The following is a 25,547-nucleotide window of genomic DNA, read 5'->3' on the forward strand; positions in this document are numbered from 1 at the left end:
GAGACATTTCTGGGCAGGTTGTCAGGGCCCACTGTTATTGAAAACTGTATATACAGCAAGACAGGGCAAGAAGAAGATTAAACCCTAATTCCAGATGACATTAAAGACATGACCTACGGGAACACTTGAAATCCATTAAATAACCTAATATGCTTCATGAACATGACACCTGTCATATTTTATGTCACGGTAAACAGGGTGATTCAACTGGAACGTATTAGTGACTGACATTCGAGCTGACCAAGTAGACGCATGCAAAGACTCCTATTTACTCTGTAGAGAAGATATTCTATGCAACCGTGACTATGCAAATAAATCAAGTTGGTATTGCTTAACAGGCTAAATAAAAGCAGCACACAAATCAAAATGTTGCTGTCATGGGATAACGATATTGAAATATTCCTTGAAGGGAAACCTAATCTATTTCATTCATGTCGCCTCCCTCTTCATATTCCATTTAGAAATATACTTAATCTAAAACCCACCACACCATAACTCAGTTTAATCAATAAAACACAAACAAATCTATTATCTTAGGGGGAAAAAACCTATATCATGTTTATTTCCTATGAATATATGAAGTGAAGTGGAAAAAATTGTATGGAACATTGCACCACGCCTATGTGTATGAATTGGTTTGATTTCCTAGGATTTCTCAGATTGGCAATTTGATTATTCAAAATGTTGTTTCCACAGACCTACAGCAGTGTTGAAATTGTAGAGGCTGCAGGATGCCTAAGTTGGTGAAGTGTTGCAATGGATGTTATTGATTGCTCTGGGCTGACAAGCCATCAGAGGCCTGAGGCAGGTAATTGCATGATGGACTCCCATACTGTGACTGCAGGGACAGCAGAGAGGCCAACAGAGAGACATTGTCAACTTAATGACCCAAACCATATAGACCACATGGATGATAGAAACTTATCGGAGTGTTATTTCTGCTGTTTGTGTTAATTAGGTTTTACAGTAAAATTGTTGTAGTTGTGTCAAAGTGAGACAACTGTACATTTTCTGAGACTGTGAATGTTGCTATTCTGGGCAATACTACATTGTCTGTCATACACTAAGCAATTGGATGGTATCATAGCAACAAGTAGTGAGGATTTCGTGGTTTCTGAATTGTGGTCTGTTTTGGTGGAGCAGAAGATGAAATCCAACTTGAAAGTTGCCAATCAGGGCTGGATGTTTTTGGCAATACTGTGAAATGGTCAAGCTTTTGTGTACCAGAGAGACCAGGATTCAGCTCTTGGATTGAATGAGTCTATTCTGGAATGTCCCCTGAAGTCGGTCCACCTAGAAAAAGGGAGGTGGCTTTGTCAGTACTTTTGTATAGCACTAGCTATGGTCAGAATTCTATACACAACAATACCTTTACCATACCACTTGTAGCCATGACACTGATTTGCCACACAGGGCTATTTTACATTTCATTCAATCCACTTTGAAAGCGTAAAGGGGAAATCGCCACCTCTGTAAAGGCTATGTAGATATTTGGAGGCTAGGGGCCTTTGTCTTGTGAATAATGCTGAGGTGAGTTAATGGTACAAATCTACCCTAGGGCAGTGGGCAGCATGTCCTGTCGCAGGCTCACCACTGGGAGAGCTTGCCATATAGAAAATAAGACTTTCAGTTTGGCTCTGTGTGTTGCATCATCAAACTGAGTCAAACATTGAAATAAAGCAAATATTTCCAAGGCAACATGTTGACATTAGTTAGTTATTTGAATTAACAGTGAGCTGAATCTTTAAGACGGTTAACATACGATTATGTCTCTGCTTGAGAGACCAAAATTCTGCAAAGAATCAGGTTTTCTGATGGTTATGCGCTGTACCAAATGACTCAAAACAATAGAGCAATGGCATCAGAACTGCCAGACCAGTATTTCCAACGATACCGACCCCAGTGTGATGAAGTGGAGTAAGACAGATGGGTATACAAAGCGAGCGAGAGTGTGTTTGACTAAAATAAACCAACCTGTGTTTTGGGATTCGATGGCTGAAAGGACTGTTGGCTTGATTGCAGCCAGGAGTGGAGTGAAGCAACAGAAGCAAGTCGTACAGGAGTAATAGAGTGGAAGAACGAGAGAAGCTGAGTTCACAACCCTGGTACCCATGAGAGGAGTCTGTCTGTTAACAACAACGTCAGGCACAGAGTGTAATACAGCAAACCCTCAAGGCTGTCCATGATTTGAGATATCATCCAACATGTGGTCTTCCATTTCAGTTTATGAGCTTGACGTTTTTGGAAGCTCTAGGGCCTTTATCCCCTCCACAACAGGACAACACTAAGCACAAAGGCTATGCAATCAACTGTGTTTTTCTTTTCTTCTCAGTTCAATTTTGATTTGTTACAGATTATTTATTGTTTGCCTCTAATAATATTCAGGATTTGATTTATGATCCCCAGTGGACCCCTAATAACCCTGATGCAGGACTATGATCCCCACTGAGCCCCTAATAACCCTGATGCAGGACTATGATCCCCACTGAACCCCTAATAACCATGATGCAGGACTATGATCCCCACTGAACCCCTAATAACCCTGATGCAGGACTATGATCCCCACTGAACCCCTAATAACCATGATGCAGGACTATGATCCCCACTGAACCCCTAATAACCATGATGCAGGACTATGATCCCCACTGAACCCCTAATAACCACGATGCAGGACTATGATCCCCACTGAACCCCTAATAACCCTGATGCAGGACTATGATCCCCACTGAACCCCTAATAACCATGATGCAGGACCATGATCCCCACTGAACCTCCAATAACCCTGATGCAGGACTATGATCCCCACTGAACCCCTAATAACCCTGCTGCAGGACCATGATCCCCACTGAACCCCCAATAACCCTGCTGCAGGACTATGATCCCCACTGAACCCCTAATAACCCTGATGCAGGACTATGATCCCCACTGAGCCCCTAATAACCCTGATGCAGGACTATGATCCCCACTGAAACCCTAATAACCATGATGCAGGACTATAATCCCCACTGAACCCCTAATAACCCTGATGCAGGACTATGATCCCCACTGAACCCCTAATAACAATGATGCAGGACTATGATCCCCACTGAACCCCTAATAACCATGATGCAGGACTATGATCCCCACTGAACCCCTAATAACCCTGATGCAGGACTATGATCCCCACTGAACCCCTAATAACCATGATGCAGGACCATGATCCCCACTGAACCCCCAATAACCCTGATGCAGGACTATGATCCCCACTGAACCCCTAATAACCCTGCTGCAGGACCATGATCCCCACTGAACCCCCAATAACCCTGCTGCAGGACTATGATCTCCACTGAACCCCCAATAACCCTGATGCAGGACTATGATCCCCACTGAGCCCCTAATAACCCTGCTGCAGGACCATGATCCCCACGGAACCCCCAATAACCCTGCTGCAGGACTATGATCCCCACTGAACCCCCAATAACCCTGATGCAGGACTATGATCCCCACTGAACCCCTAATAACCATGATGCAGGACTATGATCCCCACTGAACCCCTAATAACCATGATGCAGGACTATGATCCCCACTGAACCCCTAATAACCATGATGCAGGACTATGATCCCCACTGAACCCCTAATAACCATGATGCAGGACTATGATCCCCACTGAACCCCTAATAACCCTGATGCAGGACTATGATCCCCACTGAACCCCTAATGACCATGATGCAGGACCATGATCCCCACTGAACCTCCAATAACCCTGATGCAGGACTATGATCCCCACTGAACCCCTAATAACCCTGCTGCAGGACCATGATCCCCACTGAACCCCCAATAACCCTGCTGCAGGACTATGATCCCCACTGAACCCCTAATAACCCTGATGCAGGACTATGATCCCCACTGAGCCCCTAATAACCCTGATGCAGGACTATGATCCCCACTGAACCCCCAATAACCCTGCTGCAGGACTATGATCCCCACTGAACCCCTAATAACCCTGATGCAGGACTATGATCCCCACTGAGCCCCTAATAACCCTGATGCAGGACTATGATCCCCACTGAACCCATAATAACCCTGATGCAGGACTATGATCCCCACTGAACCCCTAATATTGATTGCCTCTAATCTTTCCAACTTTGGAAAGGGACACATTTGTCTGGAAACAATACTCTACGCTGCTGGTTTCTATAAACTACACTGCACAGGAAGTTGGTGACACCTTAACTGGGGAGAAGAGGCTCGTGGTAATGCCTGGAGCAGAATGAGTGGAATGGTATCAAATACACCAAACACATGGTTTCCAGGTGTTTGATGCCATTACAATTGCTCCTTTCCGGCCATTAGCATGAGACATTCTTCCCTCAGCAGCCTCCTGTACTGTACTGCTGGTTTCAATACTCTACACTGCTGGTTTTAATACACTACACTGCTGGTTTCAATACACTACACTGCTGGTTTTAATACTCTACACTGCTGGTTTCAATACACTACACTGCTGGTTTTAATACTCTACACTGCTGGTTTCAATACTCTACACTGCTGGTTTTAATACACTACACTGCTGGTTTTAATACTCTACACTCCTGGTTTCAATACACTACACTGCTGGTTTCAATACACTACACTGCTGGTTTCAATACACTACACTGCTGGTTTCAATACTCTACACTCCTGGTTTCAATACACTACACTGCTGGTTTCAATACACTACACTGCTGGTTTCAATACTCTACACTGCTGGTTTTAATACTCTACACTGCTGGTTTTAATACTCTACACTGCTGGTTTCAATACTCTATACTGCTGGTTTCAAGGTGCTCATCTGATGCACCTCGTTCTATGAATTACACAGCAAAGCTCTCTCCCTGAAGCAACATTAATGGCCCATGATGCAACACTGCCTAAAGGGAACAGCCATGTTAAGATGGTCTCAGTGTGGGCTTTCTGAAAGCCAGCGGTCATGAAAGGCTATTATGTTTGATACATAGTTCTCCCTCCCTCCCTCACATCCCATTCTCCCTGATACACCAGCAGGCGCTTGCACGTACGCTACCAGACACATTTATCATACTGCAAACATATATGCAAGGTTAATACATTTGAAGTTAAAATAAAGCCACAAATTATTATGTATCATAACTTTTTCTTAATTGTGATCATTGGCATACCAATCACTGACATACTGTACATACTGCAGTGCTAAAACAGTGACATATTAAGTGAATTTTAACATTGAACAACTTCTACCTCTGTGGAATTCTCTATCCTCTTTCAGAGACAGGTGAATGTTCTAGTAAAAGATGATTAACGATCACAATGTTGATAATCTCCCCTCTCCAGGTTAAGAGTCACATAATGGATTCATATTCATGTCAGCGCTGATGAATGGGAGGAGGAGGGGGGGGGCTACAGTATGAGCAGTTCATCTTTCTCTCTGAAAGCTTAACTGTTCTCAGATACGGAATCAAAGAGAGGAGGCACATGCCTGGGATTCCTCATTTCATCCCTCACAATGAATTATGGAATGTGCTGGACCTGTGCTGTGTTTCAAACAGCACCCTATTCCCTACGTTATTCAGTAGTGCACTATATAGGGAACAGGGGGCCATTTGGGACATGCCCTGGACTCTAGTTGTTTTTACTCTGTGTTGATTATATTGTACCAAATGGGCTGTATTCTTGACACCTGGTCTTTATCCTATCGATGGCACTCTCCTCTTGGTAAGGAAAAGAAACAGCTCCCAGTTCAGCCAGAAAAGTCTGTAACCTTGACAACCACTTGTTTTTGATTCGTATCTCATGTTTGGGTGGACAGAGAACATTATTATCAGCGTCATGTTGTTGTTTTTCCAGTAGTAGCCTAGGAAAGAGGTAACAGTGCAAAAACCAACCTAGTGTCTGTTACAGTCTGAACACATTCTGAACTCGACAGCTGTGAGAAGCCTTGAAGGCACAGCTCCATCATGAGTGACTAGGAGCACCTGTTCTATTTCTGCCGGACACTATTTGCCTGCAGAAATGGTTTATGTTCCACCAACGCGCCTCCCACTCCACTCATTCAAGACTGCTGGTACGGAGTGAGCTTTGGAATTCTAAAACATGCTTTCTCACCAGCTTTCTCACTGGCTAACAATGACAGGTGAAAGTAAGTGAGTGAACTTCTGACCAGGAGCATGACTTCATCTTGCATCGATTTTCGGGAGTCAAAGGGGTTAGCTTTGTTTTTCATATTGTTGCGGTTCACAGTCAAAGTATATCTACCATCAGGTAATTCATCTTGCAGTCGTTACTGACAGCAGTAAAAAATATGCGTCTCCATCCCATCTGCAATGTGTATGCACCTGCGCTGCATATCTACACACCCAGTTATCCCATCACATTCATGGCCTGCTTTGCAAGCTGTGAATGGCATGGAGTGGAAGCGTACTCCTCCCCTCATTATGATGCATTTAAAACCCTGGGAGCGGATGCACTGGTACGCTGATTAAACGATGGCTGATAGCCAGGGCCACTTCTGCGTCTCTCCCACGTTACGACACCTCAATGTCACGACACAGCGATGCTCATCCTCCATCCTGCCTGGTTTCTCTGCTCCATGTGACTCCCTGTGACTGTTTCAGTGATCACTCAAGCCAGGCTGATCCTTTCCATGTTTATTTTTCTTTCCCAAACTGGCACAAAGGGGAAGGCGGTACTCATTTCTCAACAACTACAACTTCCACCTTAATTTACTAAGCCATACTGTTGAAAACATTTACAGATCATTGTTTTTTATGTCTGTGTGGTCTTCGTGGAAATCTTAATTTATATTGGCTACTTTACCATCTTTGTTACCATACCAAGTAACTACTCTGTTTTTTTTTGAGTAGACAAATTCCTTCAACAAAGGCACAATCCAACAGTAAGCTGATAAGGGGAGCTACTTCTCTCTACTGCCCCTCCCTACCTTCAGGCTATGGTCAAAGCCTACACCCCAAACCAAGCACTCCATTCTGCCACCTCTGGTCTCTTGGCCCTCCCAACCCTCCCGCTCAGCCTAGTCAAAGCTCTTCAAAGCTCTCCTCTGTCCTGGCACCCCAGTGGTGGAACAAGCTTCCCCATAATGTCAGGACAGCGGCGTCCCTGCAGATCTTCCCAAAACATCTGAACCCCCCCCCCTCTTTTCCTACTAACACGGACATTGCTGATAACTACTTTGTTGAGAGAAAATGTATTTGCTATGTGAGATGTTGTTGTCTAACCTAGCTATTTAAGATGAATGCACTAAAGTATGAGTATGTAGCTCTGGGTAAGAGTGTCTGCTAATGACTAATCTGTAAAAATGTTAAATGTAAATGTCCTATTTCTCTGCCATGCATCTGCTTAATGACATAAGTTCTAAATGAACCAGACTCATTATTGCTGGCATTCTGTGACACCAAAGCAGATGCCTCTTTGAGGAAATTATTGCCTTATAAAACTTAGTTTTAATGGATAGGCTGTCATTACTTCAGAGAACCTCTTCAGAGTCAGGAACAAGCACAGAGACCAACTCAATTAATCACACCGAGACTGATTCACCAGAGGCTCAAGATGGTGGCTTTGTACCTGGATGCTCATTATGCTTCTATTCTTGATTTATGAAAACAAAATGTCGCCTTAAATGTTTGGCCCATTGTGCACAGCTGATGCTCACCATTTATCATGTTAATTGGCTTTCCCCACTTTGTTGTGCTGATCTGCTCTTTTTGAAATCAATTTTTCTTTTGATACCTGGGGATACTTTTACTAAGCTAACATATGGAATTGTTTTAACATACCATGGATAAGTACAGTGCCTTCAGAAAGTATTCACACCCCTTGACTTTTTCTACATTTTTGTTAAAGCCTGAATTTTAAATTACTTCAATTGAGATGTTTGGTCACTGGCCTACCCACAATACCCCATAATGTCAAAGTGGAATTATGTTTTTCAAAACATTTACAAATGATTTAAAAATGAAAAGCGTAAATTTCTTGAGTCAATAAGTATTCTACCCCTTTGTTATCGCAAGCTTTAAAATGGCCAGGCACGACTCCAACACCATCATTAAGTTTGCTGCTGACCAAACAGTGGTAGGCCTGATCACCAACAACGATGAGACAGCCTATAGGGAGGAGGTCAGAAACCTGACCGTGTAGTGCAAGGACAACAACCTCTCCCTCAACGTGATCAAGACAAAGGAGACGATCATGGACTACAGGAAAGGAATGACCGAGCACTCCCCCATTCTCATCGACGGGGCTGTAGTGGAGCAGGTTGAGAGCTTCAAGTTCCTTGTTCACATCCCCAACAAACTAGCATGGTCCAAGCACACCAAGATAGTCGTAAAGAGGGCACAGATCCTCAAAAGGTTTTACAGCTGCACCATCGAGAGCATGGGCTGCATCTCAATCCACTGCATATGCCTATCTCAGCCTTCCACATCTGCAGTAGAACATGGCAAAGCTACAGCGCTGAATGTCAGACCAGGAGACATCCCGAAAATCGGTCTTCTCATGAAAATGTATGTAGCGTCCGAACCATGGGATATAAACTAATATGACAGCTCTATGGAAAGATGAGACTCGAACGAACACGAAGGTGGTCTCCGTTTTGGTTTACAATCCCCACAAGTGTCATGGGACTCGTCGGAAGGTAAACCAGTCACTGTAAAAAAAAAATATATAGAAGTAGTTCTGGAAAACCTCCCTGTCTTTGTGTTTGCGTGGTTAACAAAGAAACAGGTAATCCAATATGCTTAATTTAGAGTTATTTACAGTATGTAACATTAGTTGTGATACAAACATTGGGCTGTATGTTTAGATTCTTAATACATTCTAAAGCTGCATGATGCCACTCTAATTACATTTTTTTTAAAGATACATCAAAGGCTTGAGCTCTGCTTTGTTTTTTTGCTCAGGCTGTACACACTTCATCAGTCTCTCATTCACAATTGGACAAGCACTTGATAATGCCTCAAATTTCCCGGCTGCATTCCCTTCGTGTGGCCATAATCCCCCTAAAAAAAGTAATGCCTTTTGCGGCCAGTAGCCGTTATGCCCTTGGGCTGAATATAATCATTATAATTCCCTTGTCCCAGCTGCCTGTTGAAGCACCTCTCATTCACGTGGCTCTCCATCACGTGATCAGGTATTTCTCTCAGGCTACAAGTGTAGACAGACACATCGGGGAAGCAACTGCGCGTGTCCTTATCCAATTCCAAGCCGAATATTGAAGATATTGGAAGAACAGTCTACATTTACTTTTCGTCAGCTAACAAGATGATTAGGCCTAATGAACATCAAAAGCACTAGCCTATGTCAATCTACTATCCCCCATAGTGCAAAACTTGACCTTTTCTATTCTGTGTGAGTAATAAATATTTCAAACATAGTCCGGGACAGTTGTGGGATGCGATAGATCCCAAATTAATAGAACCACTAGTATAAAAAAAATGTTTTAAGCAATGAGCCTGACGCAACAGATGAGAACGTTTAGCTTAAAATGTTGACAAACTATTAGGCTATTTCTTCACATTATAAGCACAGCAATTCACACATAGCCATAGCCATAGGCTATGAAAACACTATTCTCAAAAGTGACCACAAAGGCAATTATGCATGTAAGGCTTATATTATAAAGGTGCATTTTTATGGTGAAAATGATCTTCCCCAAACTTGAAACTCAAGCGCTGAGTATGTATGACAGTTAGGCTCTACCGCCATTGTAAAGCGGATTAATGTGCCTGTCATTTTAAGACGTTATTTGGCCACTTTAGTTGTGATACAAACATTATGAAAACATATAGGCCTATGGGCTATGCTACATGAGGTGTGCGACTATGATTAAAAAACTTTTTTTTTTAAACATGCACTGTTTTCCTTAAGCTTGGCATCATTCACAAGTGATAATATATCATTCAGAAATGATAGGCTAATATTGTCACATATCACACTATTCTTGATTTAATCTTGTCTTTACATACAGTATACTAAATAATATATGTGTGATATTTGTTTTGATTTAGAATGGACCATTATCATGCACCTGTCTCAAAACAGGGGAAGTGGGAAAAAAATACATGTCATCTATCCACTTAAATAGCGAATGGAGGACACTTTTATCATGGTTCATTTTCATGCCAGCCAGGTAGGCTACACTCCTGTTTTAAAGAGAAGCCTTATGCTCAATATTAGGAAGGTTGAGAAATAAATATAGATTTTCAGTTACATCTGCATTGATGTCAGAGTGATTAGAGGGACAATAGAGTGCGGAGGACCAGGCAGTTAGCAAGTTTAGTAGGCTACTAATGACCATCAGCAGCATCAGAGCATGGAGAAGCCTAATGACTGTGACTAAATGGTCACATGTAATTTGACTGCCATCATGACTCGTGACCGGTGTGGCGGTAATACGGTCACCGTTACAGCCCTAGTCTGAATACTTTTCCAATGTACAGTAATTTAGCACATTTCCTCTTACAGTTGTCCCACGGACCAGGATTTGAGAGCCAGCACCAAAACATTAGACTGAAATTTGCGTGATTGGCTTCTCTGTGTCAGCATCATTCAGTGGAGATATGTTGTGCTATCTTTCATCAGCTCCTCCTGTGGTTTCACAGTGCTGAGGCAGTGTCAGGTGCAGTCTGTTATTCTCCCCCTTGCTCCTCCTAAAGCAGACGGAGTCAGCTGCTCTCTTAGCACTCCAAAGCCCAGGTGTGACAGGTGCACAGCTGTGCATCTGTGTCAGCGTCTGCAGCCTAGTCACAGCGCCCCAACTCTATGGGGATGAGAGAGGCTGTGCTCCAGAATAGACATGGACAAAAGCTCAATGTTCTGTGTCATTGGCAGAGAAACTAAGCTATGTTGTTCAGTAATCTACACGGTATCCACTAGTAGGGAGGCTAGTGGATTAATGTCTTTATTTTTTCTAATTAAATCAGGAAATCTGATGATTCCTCTTCCAAACATGCTGACAGCTGTAACTAATGTAACTTGTTTTATGGGCCAGTACTTTCAGGAAAACTCACTTGGGAAACATAAAATAATACATAATACAATAAATAATATATGTCATTTTGGCAGAAGCTTTTAGTCATGCGGGAATCCATTTTGTTCTTCGTTTCAGGACTTGAACCCACTATCGTGGTATAGCAAACACCATGCTCTACCAACTGAGCTAAACTGAAGGACTCCAAAGAACTCAGACTTTTTGTTTTATGTGTTGTTCCAGTACACGGGTGCAGTACAGTTCACAGACACGTACGGACTGCACTTAAATGTGGCCTGGGTTTTGATTTGGCCTGGGTAAACCTAAGGCGGTAAACCACAACCATTCCCCCACGTCAAGCCCTCGAGAAACCTGTCAGCTTGGATTCGTATAAAAGTGTTAGACTGTAACTTGAAGAGTGCTTTTATGTGCATCTATCCCACAATGAGAACCCTGTTCCACATTGTGAAAGCCATTGCTCTAGCCTCAGTATCTCTTGCTCCACTAGTGAATAATTAAAAGCACTTAGTGTGTCACTGTCATCGACCACTAAATGCTCTTGCCCAGTCAGCCCTTTTGACCCATGTTGGAGATACTATGGCTCAACCTACTGGGCCGGTGTAGCCTAGTTACTCCAGAGTCTAATGAACAGTCTCTGAAAGAGAGCATGCAATAATTACTCTGATGAAAGAATAACCATTGAGATGAAATTAGGAACTGACATCAATTGGAAAGTAGAGACCCTGAGATGGATCAAGACAATCCACTTCCGTGCATTTTATTCTCTATTTTTCTGCTTCTGTCAGAAGATACTGTATAAAAGGTTAAGTATGGTGTGGTATGGTGTTGATCATTGATCCTTTGTAGACTCCTGTGGATTTTAATTGATTTCCAGTACATTTTTGTCCACTCGGAAAACACACATAGATTTTATATTATGTACTGGGAAACAGTTGCAATTGATAATAGTCTTGATAATGGTCTTTCTGAAGAGTCTTCTGATTGACACTCATTAGTATGTGCTACGTTCGCAATAAGTAGAAAAACCTATTGACCTTCCACTCATGGCATATTGTCTATTTGATTGGCCTGACGATTCTGTGGTTATGCAGAGAGGAATCTGACCCACTCCTTCACCTGGCCTGACGCCGGTGCCATATCGATCCACCAAGCTGTTTGTGGACAGATACTGCAATTGGTGCTTCAAACAAGGTACTGTGGTTCATTATATAGACCCACCACTGTTTGTGATAAGAAGGGGTTTTCTGTCGCTGGTTGATTGGACTACAGATTACCTTTTCCTCAGAGTGCTGTCCAGGATTCTGGTCAGGCAGGGGTGGGTGTTCGACTTTGAGATGACTTTGCATCTTCACCAGTGTCAGGGCCTTCAAATACTCTTGAAGTGGACTTTGTGAATACTTTGTTATACTTTGTTCCCCGAAGTGGAGGAGGAAAAGGAAACCTGTTGTTATCTGACAGGACTTTGTTTGATCACAGCATAGCCCCCATCCCTGCAATGTCAGTGGAATGTTTGAAGAATTGAAGTCTCAGAACATGAGTTGAAGTGAAACTTTGAATGTCTGTTTCTATACCTAACATCACCTCATGGCAATGTCTTTTCTAAGAAATATGAGTTGCATGATGTTTCGTGCAGACGACAGCACTCTTGAGTTGTTTGACAAATGACAGACTGCCACTGAGGTAAAAAATTTGATTAGGTGTCAGAAATAGCCGCGGTCACATACTACTGTATAATGTAGGAGCTTCCAAATACATTGTGCTCCAATGTAGTTGTTATATTATTGAGCAGGCAGCATTAACTGCATATAGGGGAGTAGGTTGTCCCCAGGGGTTAATTAGTTGCTTACGTTGATTGATTCTGAAGTACAGATCTACATGTCAACACTAATGTTTTAAGACAATGCTGCATCAATCATTTTAGAGTTTCCGTAGCCTACCGTCACATGACTGGATCCTCAATCAAGGCAACATTTGTTTGGAAGCCTCTGTTCAGAGCAAAAACAATTATAATATTCCTGGAATAATCCCTTCAGTATTTCCATAATACAGTTAAAATAATCCCATGATACAATACACTTTAAAGCAACATTGGTTGGCCATCACCACATACCCCACAGCCCTTCATCTCTTGGACAACCTGATACCAAAGTTCACAACCAGGTAAATTATAGGGTTGCAAAATCCTGGGAACTTTCAATAAATTCCGTCTGATTTCTTCCAGAAATCCTGTAAAGGATTCCAGAATTCCTCCCTATTCCCTCCTGATTCCGGAAATCTTCCAACCCAGATTTATGTAAAACCAGGGAATTTATTTAAAGTTCCCTGGAACTGCAATCCTAGTCAATTCCTCTTGCTCTTGTCATGTTGTGGTGGCACATTGCATGTTATGGTGGTTGAGAATGAATCAGTTGTGTGAAGCCTGCGAGGTTAACGTTCTGATTAAACTTTGATCTTCATGTATTCCAGTTTGATTACAACTGTGTTACAGATTGTCTGATGTTTCTGTTTTACATGAAAGGCAGCCTAACTTTGTGCTTCGGTGTGGCAGATGTAGACACAGTCACGGCAGACGGATTTTCCAGCCTTGACTGGTGTGTGCCGAGGCTAGCCTCAGGTCAAACTGTGTATTAGCTGTAAACAGACATGCCCAAGTGATTATGGGGAAGAGCGAGAGCAAGAGCAAATATGGAACACACAACATCGGTCCAAAGTCCCATGTGTGCATTAGCATATAGCATGTTGGAAATGTGTCAGTTTGAACCATACAATAATGTAACATTTCCTCAAACTCTTACAGCACATCACATACTGTCTAGTGTGTCTCAAAAGTTGAATCCTGGGGCCATATGTATCAAATGTCTCAGAGTAGGAGTGTTGATTTAGGATCAGTTTAGCCCCTTCAGATCACAATCAATATGATTACATGGACAAGGGGGACCTGATCCTAGATCGGCAATCCTACTCTGAGGTGCTTGATACATATGGCACCAGACCACATTTTGTTGATGTATTACTGATGTACCTGAATTAATCATCAGTATATAACCCAGATTAACATCTGGGATGCTATGGAACAGATCCATGACAGTCCTTGCTTTATTTTAATATTGGGCTATTCTTCTGATAAGCTCATAGACTAATATTAATTGTTCAATTAAAAAGGAAATATGTAAGGTGGGTATACATATTATAGTGTAACCAGCTATTTTTTTTTTGAATATTTCTGGTTTATTTGATCACAACACTATTGTTGCAACTGTATGAAAATAGGTAAATAATTTCCTTTCCCCAAGCCCCACAAGCAATGGCATAGGCAATTTAGATCTGAGAAGGTGTTATTGAACACATCTCAAAAGGCGTAATAGAATGCTATGGAAACAAAGTCCCTGCCTCCATATGATGAATACGTAACAGGGATTTCGGTGGGGAGGAAAACATCACAAATTTTATTTGAATTGAGCGGCAAACATTTCAATGGAAATATATTCAGCAGCTTAATATGCATTGTGAAAGCTGAGGAGATACAGAAACACTTTTGAAGAGCCTGAACATAGTGTAACATACACAACATAATAATCACAGTGTAACATACACAACATAATAATCAGTGTAACATACAGCGCATAATAATCACAGTGTAACATACAGCGCATAATAATCACAGTGTAACATACAGCGCATAATAATCACAGTGTAACATACAGCGCATAATAATCACAGTGTAACATACACATGTTTTATTTATTTCACCTTTATTTAACCAAGTAGGCAAGTTGAGAACAAGTTCTCATTTACAACTGCGACCTGGCCAAGATAAAGCAGAGCAGTTCGACACATACAACAACACAGAGTTACACATGGAGTAAAACAAACATACAGTCAAAAATACAGTAGAAAATATATACAATATACAATGTGAGCAAATGAGGTGAGATAAGAGAGGTAAAGGCAAAAAAAAGGCCATGGTGGCGAAGTAAATACAATATAGCTAGTAAAACACTGGAATGGTAGATTTGCAGTGGAAGAATGTGCAAAGTAGAAATAGAAATAATGGGGTGCAAAGGAGAAAAAATAAATAAATACAGTAGGGGAAGAGGTAGTTGTTTGGGCTAAATTATAGATGGGCTATGTACAGGTGCAGTGATCTGTGAGCTGCTCTGACAGCTGGTGCTTAAAGCTAGTGAGGGGGATAAGTGTTTCCAGTTTCAGAGATTTTTGTAGTTCGTTCCAGTCATTGGCAACAGAGAACTGGAAGGAGAGGCGGCCAAAGGAGGAATTGGTTTTGGGGGTGACCCGAGAGAAATACCTGCTGGAGCGCGTGCTACAGGTGGGTGCTGCTTTGGTGACCAGCGAGCTGAGAAAAGGTGGAGCTTTATGCTTATTGAAATTCTCAATTATAGTGGATTTATCGGTGGTGACAGCGTTTCCTATCCTCAGTGCAGTGGGCAGCTGGGAGGAGGTGTTCTTATTCTCCATGGACTTTACAGTGTCCCAGAACTTTACAGTGTCCCAGAAGCAAATTCTGCTTGAAAAAGCTAGCCTTGGCTTTTCTAACTGCCTGTGTATATTGGTTTCTAACTTCCCTGAAAAGTTGCATATCGCGGGGGCTGTTCGATGCTAATGCAGAACGCCATGGGATATTGTTGTGTTGGTTTAGGGCAGTCAGGTCTGGAGAGAACCAAGGGCTATATTTGTTCCTGGTTCTAAATTTCTGAATGGGGCATGCTTATTTAAGATGGTGAGGAAGGCATTTAAAAAAAAAAAAACAGGCATCCTCTACTGACGAGATGAGATCAATATCCTTCCAGGATACCCAGGCCAGGTCGATTAGAAAGGCTTGCTCGCTGAAGTGTTTCAGGGAGCGTTTGTCAGTGATGAGTGGAGGTCGTTTGACCGCTGACCCATTACGGATGCAGGCAATGAGGCAGTGATCGCTGAGATCTTGGTTGAAAACAGCAGAGGTGTATTTAGAGGGCAAGTTGGTTAGGATGATATCTATGAGGGTGCCCGTGTTTACAGCTTTGGGGAGGTACCTGGTAGGTTCATTGATCATTTGTGTGAGATTGAGGGCATCAAGCTTAGATTGTAGGATGGCTGGGGTGTTAAGCATGTTCCAGTTTAGGTCGCCTAGCAGCACGAGCTCTGAAGATAGATGGGGGCAATCAGTTCACATATGGTGTCCAGAGCACAGCTGGGGGCAGAGGGTGGTCTATAGCAGGCGGCAACGGAGAGAGACTTGTTTTTAGAGAGGTGGATTTTTAAAAGTAGAAGTTCAAATTGTTTGGGTACAGACCTGGATATTAGGACAGAACTCTGCAGGCTATCTTTGCAGTAGATTGCAACACCGCCCCCTTTGGTCGTTCTATCTTGTCTGAAAATGTTAGGGATGGAGATTTCAGAGTTTTTGGTGGTCTTCCTAAGCCAGGATTCAGACACGGCTAGGACATCCGGGTTGGCAGAGTGTGCTAAAGCAGTGAATAAAACAAACTTAGGGAGGAGGCTTCTAATGTTAACATGCATGAAACCAAGGCTATTACGGTTACAGAAGTCATCAAAAGAGAGCGCCTGGGGAATAGGAGGGGAGCTAGGCACTGCAGGGCCTGGATTCACCTCTACATCACCAGAGGAACAGAGGAGGAGTAGGATAAGGGTACGGCTAAAATTGTTTGTCTAGGACGTCTGGAACAGAGAGTAAAAGGAGCAGGTTTCTGGGGGCGATAAAATAGCTTCAAGGTATAATGTACAGACAAAGGTATGGTAGGATGTGAATACAGTGGAGGTAAACCTAGGCATTGAGTGACGATGAGAGAGATATTGTCTCTAGAAACATCATTAAAAGCAGGTGATGTCATCGCATGTGTGGGTGGTGGAACTGAAAGGTCAGATAGGAAAGTTATAATGAGCAGGGCTAAAGGCTCTACAATGAAATAAGCCAGTAAACACTAACCAGAACAATGATACAATGGATGTGAACATTAAGGAGAGGCATGCTTAACTGAGTGATCATAAGGGTCCAGTGAGTAGTGAGGTTGGTTGGGGTCACGGAGATTCAGACAGCTAGCCGGGCCATGGGTAGCAAGCTGGCAGAGGATGGAGGTCTGTTTTTAGCCACCTCGTGCGTTTCCGTCTGTAAATTAGTGTGGTTCCGTGTGGTAGAGGGGACCAATCCAATTGGCAAAATAGATATAGTTATAGTGACCCAAGAAAATTGTCCGAAGGACCTATTCAGATAGCAACCGATAAGACAGCTAATGATTAGCGGGCCGCAGATGGGCTTTCAGGTTACGTCGGGACGGAGGGGCCTGTTGGAATACTCCCTTGGGCAGATAACGTCGGTAGTCCAGTCGTGAAGGCCCGGTGGGGCTCCGTATCGGCAGTAAAACAGGTCCAGATAGGAGAGGCTGATGGAACTCTTCAGCTGGCTAGCTCCGGAATAATTGATGTTTGCTCCGGGACCGACGTAAGCCAACAGTCACTCGGATAGCAGCTAGCTAGCTGCAAGATAATAATGATAACATGATAATAATCACAGTGTAACACACAGTGCATAATATTCAGAGTGTAACATACAGCACATAATAATCACAGTGTAACATACAGTACATAATAATCACAGTGTAACATACAGTGCATAATAATCAGAGTGTAACATACAGAACATAATAATCACAGTGTAACATACAGCACATAATAATCACAGTGTAACACACAGTGCATAATATTCAGAGTGTAACATACAGCACATAATAATCACAGTGTAACATACAGCACATAATAATCACAGTGTAACATACAGTACATAATAATCAGTGTGACATACACAACATAATAATCACAGTGTAACATACAGAACATAATAATCACAGTGTAACATACAGCACATAATAATCACAGTGTAACATACAGCACATAATAATCACAGTGTAACATACAGCACATAATAATCACAGTGTAACATACAGCACATAATAATCACAGTGTAACATACAGCACATAATAATCACAGTGTAACATACCAGCTGATTCATGATTTCGACAGGCTGAGAAATGCTGCCTGCCTGTCTGTCTCGTTCCGACACGTTCATTACTATGAGACAGCTGGAGATCAACAATTGTGCAAATGTCGGAGAGACTGACAGCAAGGTTTATAGATATCTCCACTGTTGAAAACTAAATGCTTTTTATAGTGGAGATCAAGTTTATAAATTGCCTGGCTGGGCTGATGAGACAGTGGATTGCACAGTCAGATGGAACAGAGTAAATAGGCATTTTAACGTCATATATTTAGCCGGTGGTAACTTGTGAAATAGACACCGGCTGGAATGTGATTTTAACCAATCAGCATTCAGGATTAGACACATAATAACCACAGTGTAACATACACAACATAATAATCATGCACATAGTCCATTATTGATCCTTGAAGACAGTATAATCCATTACATTTTTAAACCTTAGCAATTTGTGCGTGCATATTGAACATATAATGTAATGTTGATAAATCATTACAAGGTGTCAAATTGAAATAATGTATTACAAATTAGTATTGAAAATGTAATATTGAACTGTGTTTCATTGGAAAAACGCGTAAATGTTTAGTTTCTATTTAACTACGGCATATTTACAGGACATTTTTATTAATTTGTTGTTGCAAAATATAGGCAAGGCAAGAGTAACTTGGTTACCAATGTAATTAGAGCAGTAAAATTAAATGTTTTGTCATACCCGTGGTATATGGTCTGATATACTACAGCTGTCAGCCAATCAGCATTCAGGGCTCAAACCACCCAGTTTATAATACAAAATAAGCTAATAATGGCTAATCATTTGTAACAAAGCGAACATGTCAGGAATTCTCTGACACTGTTTTCAGACACATTGTGGCCTGCAGGTCTGGACTACTATCTAGCTGGGTAACATTCACTAGGAACCAAATGGAAGCAAACAGGTGAAACGGGAAGGGGCTTGCATGAATTTGTCCAATAAGAAGTGCTTGTGTTCGTTTACTGTTGCTAAAGGATTGTTTAAAAAAAAATGATTAGGATCCCTATTAGCTGACTCCACTGGCGACAACTAGTCTTACTGGGGTCAGACACATAACAAAAAAGGCATTACAGGCAAAATACATTAACATGTAGTGTGTGTGTGTGCATCTATCAGTTACACATACAGTGCATTTGGAAATTATTCAGACCCCTTGCCTTTTTCAACATTTTGTTATGTTACGTTACAGTTTTCTTCTAAAATAGATTCAATAAAATACAAATTCTCAATCTACACACAATACCCCATAATGACAAAGCGAAAACATTTATTAGATTTTTTTGCAAATGTATTAAAAATAGAAAACAGAAATACCTTATTTACGTATGCATTCAGAGCCTTTGCTACGAGACTCGAAATTGAGCTCAGGTGCATCCTGTTTCCATTGATTATCCTTGAGATGCTTCTACAACTTGATTGGAGTCCGCCTGTGGTACATTTAATTGACTGGACATGATTTGGAAAGGCACACACCTGTCTAAATGTGGTCCCACAGTTGACAGTGCATGTCAGAGCAAAAAACAAGCCATGAGGTCGAAGGAATTGTCCGTAGAGCGCAGAGACAGGATTGTGTCGAGGCATAGATCTGGGGAAGGGCACCAAAACATGTCTGCAGCATTGAAGGTCCCCAAGAACACAATGGCCTCCATCATTTTTAAATAGAAGAAGTTTGGAACCACCAAGACTCTTTCTCGAGCTGGACGCCCAGCCAAACTGAGCAATCGGGGAAAAGTGCCTTGGTCAGGGAGGGGACCAAAAACCTGATGGTCACTCTGACAGAGCTACAGAGTTCCTCTGTGGAGATAGGAGAACCTTCCAGAAAGACAACCATCTCTGCAGCGCTCCACCAATCAGGCCTTTATGGTAGAGTGATCAGAAGGAAGCCATTCCTCAGTAAAAAGGCAAACGACAGCCCTCTTGGAGTTTGCCAAAAGGACTCTAAATGCCAAGCGTCACGTCTGGAGAAAACCTGGCACCATCCCTAAGGTGAAGCATGGTGGTGGCAGCATCATTCTGTGGGGATGACTATGACTACCCCAGTAGGTGATGTTGTATGGTGTGATGTTGTATGGTGTTGAATGGAGAAAGAGCATAATCCTCACAGAGCTACCAGTCCTAGTTAGATGGGCATATAAATAATATGCATTCTTTTGGATAAACATCATGTTGCAATAATATCCTCCCCCACACCAATATGAGCCTGTTATACACAAACTGTAAGGGATCCTAGTAGTTAGTGTTATTTAAGGATTTTTAAAACAATTCTCTCAAAAGGATTTAATGGAACACAAGGTTTTGATATGAGGTGTGAGTACAACAGTTCTACAGTGTATGTTATTTTGTGCAATAGGACCTTGCCTTGAGCCTTTTTTCCCTAAATGAAATCATCTGTGTGTAGATTCAGGCAACTTATTTGTTGTTTTACGATTCGGATGTTAATTACGGGGATTCGGTTGTAATGAATCTCAAGAAGCTGGCAACGCGATCACATTGGGAAATGATTCAATTATGGCACACCTTTATGAGTTCTAATGAAAACAGAGGAGGTTTAATCACATTCGTTATTACACGTCACGTCTTCATGGTGGACAGTAATGGGCATTACGTCCAACCTCAAGAATGTATTGTTGTTCCAAAAGACGAGAGTGAATTGAGTGTACTTAAATTATGACCCTGTGCAGGTAAACCATGATAAGTGCTCCCTAAAAAGTCTAATTTGTTTAAATGCCAACCATATAACATCATCAAAAGATGAGTTGTAACCATCACAACCATCTTGAAGAGAGAGAGAGAGAGAGATATTCTCCTCTTCTGCTTCCTCAAAAGCCATTACAATGTTGAGATGAGAATTCCAGCTATCTAAGATTTCCTAATGTATTCTTGTATCCTTTTTTTACATACATGAGATGAGGATGTGATGATCAATAAAGATCATTGATAAAAGTAACGGCTCATTTGCATCCAATCTTGTAGTGGCTAGTGAGCAGCTATGGCGCTATAAATGCAAATTGATGACATACATTTATTTTCTCATAATATCTGTTCTCCTTTTGTAAAGAGGTCATTGCAGGAGAAAGTCTGAAAGCACAATCCAGTCTCTTTCTTTCTCATATCCAATTCACATCAGGTAGCCTATGTAGCTACCCCAGTGGCACATTTCATTTCATGTTTATCTGCATTAAATAGCTCTGAATCTTTCACTGTGATAAATGCTCTTTGAAAGGGTCTGTTGACAGGGCAAGGATATTTGCTAAAATGGGAAGGAGGAAAGATAAACACCCCACCAAACCTAGTGATCTTAGATCAAAGAATAGGAACTTGAACCAGGCTATAAAGTGAGTCTTTACACTCCCTGTAGCTAATCGGTAGTGTATGTATGTGAAGGTTGAACTGCTCCAAGGAAAAGGATTAAAATAGGCAAGATCTTTATCTGAGAGAGTTCCTCAGGAAAATGGGAAGTGACCTTATCTGTGGTCTGTCATTTCAACAAATATATCTTCCTGATCCAGAGTCACTTTGACAAGACGATTGTTGGTGACATTTTTCAACCCACACCCCACCACCCCACATCTGTAGGAAGTGATAAACCTGCTGACTTACTGCACATTGGGTTTGCTGTTTGTTATTTTTTGGCACCTAGTCTGCATCTGGTCTTCAGCCAAAGATCAGACAAGATCAGGATTTTCCCAAATAACCAATACCCTGGTCTACACCATTGTGGCCTTCCTGTGATTCAATGTTGTACTCTTATTCCAGCCACATAATGTATTCAGCTTTGTGGTACACAAAAACAAGCATGCAATGTGCTTACAGCATTTTTGCTTCGAGACTGCGAATCCCAGAACACATGTGGCGGTGGGAAAAGCGAGCCCTACTGCGATTTAATTGCCATATTTTCACCCAAAAAATGTGTTATCTTTCGTGAGCATATGCATGCATGAACACACAGAGAAGGACTGAGAGTTGTTACATTTTTAATTGGACACAGCTGTGCTAACAGTTCACTGCTATACATTCAGTACACACACCTACTGTACATCTTCATAATTGTACTTTTCCATATTTTTACTTTTGGTTAATCAGATTCCTGTCAAACTCGATCATCCATTAAACTAGCTTTATAATGAGCTGAGGAAGGAGTCCGTTATGTCCTTTGACCCTGACATGAACCTCTACTGTTCAGGTTCATATATCAGGGAAAAGGGATTAAACATGTTTGGGCACATGGACAACACATCACTAACAGCAAATTAGGAAATGTTTGTTAAGACATGTATGTGTTGTGGCAAGCCATTAAGCCAGACACATTACTGTACATTAGTCTGCACTGTCCTCAGTCTCCTATGTGCGAGACAAGGCCAGCCCTCTCAATGGTGCTGGCAGAACAGAGTCAAATGGCTGTCTCAATAAAGACTTGGTCATAGGGGGTATTACAGTAAGTAGGGCTCACTATAGTATCCCTTTCAGTCTGATTATCTGAGTCACTTTATGATGCAGCACAGTTCATTGTTATGTAAAACAACTGATGAAGGGGGGAGGTGGTAGAGATATGTGGGACGGGTCTGCGCCCCAAATTGTACCCTATTCCCTACTGGGTCCTGTTCAAAAGTGGTGCAATAAATAGGGAATAGGGTGCCATTTGAGATGGTACCGGGGGTGATCAGAGAGGGCATGGTTTTCATTGCGTCATTGAATCTGTGGTCCATGTGTGTCTCTCTGATAAGCAGCATGCTCAGAGGTCCCCAGAGCTTCCCCTCCCGCCTGCCAGCTCAGCAAAACAGACTGTGTGATGGCAAGGCTTGCACTGATGCGATGGGGAAGCCATAACCCCGTCCTCTCTACCGCCTCCTCCTTCCTATCATCCTTCCCTTTACTAAGACTGACAGTTTATCTGAGATCATGTTTTTGTGGCATGTGAGAGGGTTGGTGTCTATGTAATGAATAGCAGGTCAGATAAAAAGCTAGCCAAGGGACAGAACCAGTCAGTGATATTGTACAAGGCATGACAGAACTATGTGCTGAAGTGATACACAGCAATTGTTTAGAAAAAAAATGGATTTTGAAATCAATATTGAATGACTTCAGATTTAGAACACTAAGATTTTAAAACAACCTTTTCACCAAATCAATATTTAGGTGCTGAAAGGTTAACAATTAGAATGATAACATCTGATAACCATATTCTTTCATAAACATCATCGTCATAAACTGTATTTGACTGTATTTTGTGGATATCAAAAGCGGATCAAAGTGGATATGCAAAGAAATGAATTCACATAAATAGGGGACATGCTGTTTGTCTGCACTCGCCCTCCCCTCCATTCTGCAGTCTATTCACTACAGACATAAAAGGTGGGATATACTGTACTGTAAAGGCCAGATCAGAACAGTCGTTCTCATTCATTTCAATCCATTCACATTGCCGTTGTAGTCAGTACCGTGTTATGGCAGTGTGCTATATTAATAACAAAACTTCATCTAAATTACCTCGAATGTTAGGTAAGCATTTTTTTAAAAATATAAAAACAATATGTTGTATGCTCTCTCACAACATGTTATTGAATTTCCTTCAAGTTGTGATTCCAATAAAAGTTCCATACACATATAACTACCCTGGCAATGCTTATCCACAGCCACTATGGTCTGAAAATGTATTGACATGGTACCTGTAGTGTGAATATATCCCTTGCATGTACAATAGTAGGGCGCCCACTTTTTATGTTGAATTAAGCCAAAAGTTAAATGATTTAAAACTAGATGCAATACAATTATTAGTATCTTACTAATGCAAGAACTGGTGAAGGGAAATTTTAAGTTGTGGCAAAGACCATGTGAGATGGAGGATATAAAACTACGGCTGTGTTTAGACAGGCAGCACGATTCGGATATTTTTTCCACTAATTGGTATTTTGACCAATCACATCAAATCTTTTCACATCAGGTATTTTCCAGTGCTGATCTGATTGGTCAAAAGACCAATTAGTGAAAAAAAAGATCTGAATTAGTTTGCCTGTCTAAACGCAGCCTCAGCGTGTGTACAGTGGTCCTGGATAAGGGTGTCCAATAATCAAGGTAATTTGTGTAAATGTAGCATTCATATCTTGAGGGGACAATAAGGGTATGATGAAATATCTTTAGCTGTTATGGTTGAGCTGAAATGTCTTCTTTGGTGGATGGTCATCCCAGTGGCCTCTCTAGCCCATAAGCTAAGATTAATACATATCTAAACTCAGGCGCTATTGGAAAGTTATTGTATGTATGTTCTGGGTGAAGTTTAGGAGATGTGATAAACCAAAGGCAGTTAAATAACATTAAATCATGATTCAATCTGAATTACAGGTCTGATAGGTTATGTATTGGAATCGTTTACACAGCTTTGTTTTTCATACAGTATCAGCTCCGTATGTTAACGGACAGTCACTGTGTTTATACAGTATTTTCTGTAATTTATTTGAAGGAACTAGCTGTAAAATAATAGAATTTGTACCGGTAATTTTTTGCCAGTAAATTTTTCACTTTTTATACAGAAATGTTGCTAAAATAGTGCATGTACCTGTATATACAAGCATCTATGTTTTCTTATATATGGAAAACACACTACATGACCAAAAGTATGTGGACACCTACTCGTCAAACATTTTAATCCAAAATCATGGGCATTAATACAGAGTTGGTTCCCCCTTTGCTGGTATAACAGCCTCCACTTTTCTGGGAAGGCTTTCCATTAGATGTTGGAACATTGCTGAAGGTACTTGCTTCCATTCAGCCACAAGAGCATTAGTGAGGTTGGGCACTGATGTTGGGAGATTAGGCCTGGCTCGCAGTCGGCGTTTCAATTCATCCCAAAGGTATTCAATGGAGTTGAGGTCAGGGCTCTGTGCAGGCCAGTAAAGATCTTCCACACCATTCTCGACAAACCGTTTCTGTATGGACCTCACTTTGTGCACTGGGGCATTGCTGTAACAGGAAAGGATCTTCCCCAAACTGTTGCCACAAAGTTGGAAGCACAGAATTGTCTAGACTGTCATTGTGTGCTATAGCGTTAAGATTTCCCTTCACTGGAACTAAGGAGCCTAACCTGAACCATGAAAAACAGCACAGATCATTATTCCTCCTCCACAGCACTTTTTGTACATAGTCCCCCCATTTTATGGGGCCAAAGGTATTTGGACAAAGCCACTTAATATGTGTATTAAAGTATTACAAAGTAAAGTAAAGTATTTGGTTCCATATTCATAGCACGCAATGACTACATCAAGCAGGGATATTTCTCTACAATCTCTTTTGCAACGTGCCACAGCTTTCCTCTTCCGGGCCTGGTCTCTTTGCTCAGTAGATCAGCAGTGACAATGTGAATCATCTCTCTTCCGAGTGATTTGGTTGGTCTCTTCTTTTCTTCCATTGCAAGAGTGAGGTTAGAGAGTAGTTTGTGCCAAGGAATTGTAACCACCTCACTGGATGTGGAACTGGGACCTGCTCTCAGAGAGGGCTCTGACAAAACTGG

This window comes from Oncorhynchus nerka, linkage group LG6 (assembly GCF_034236695.1).
Source record: "Oncorhynchus nerka isolate Pitt River linkage group LG6, Oner_Uvic_2.0, whole genome shotgun sequence".
Lineage (NCBI taxonomy): Eukaryota > Metazoa > Chordata > Actinopteri > Salmoniformes > Salmonidae > Oncorhynchus > Oncorhynchus nerka.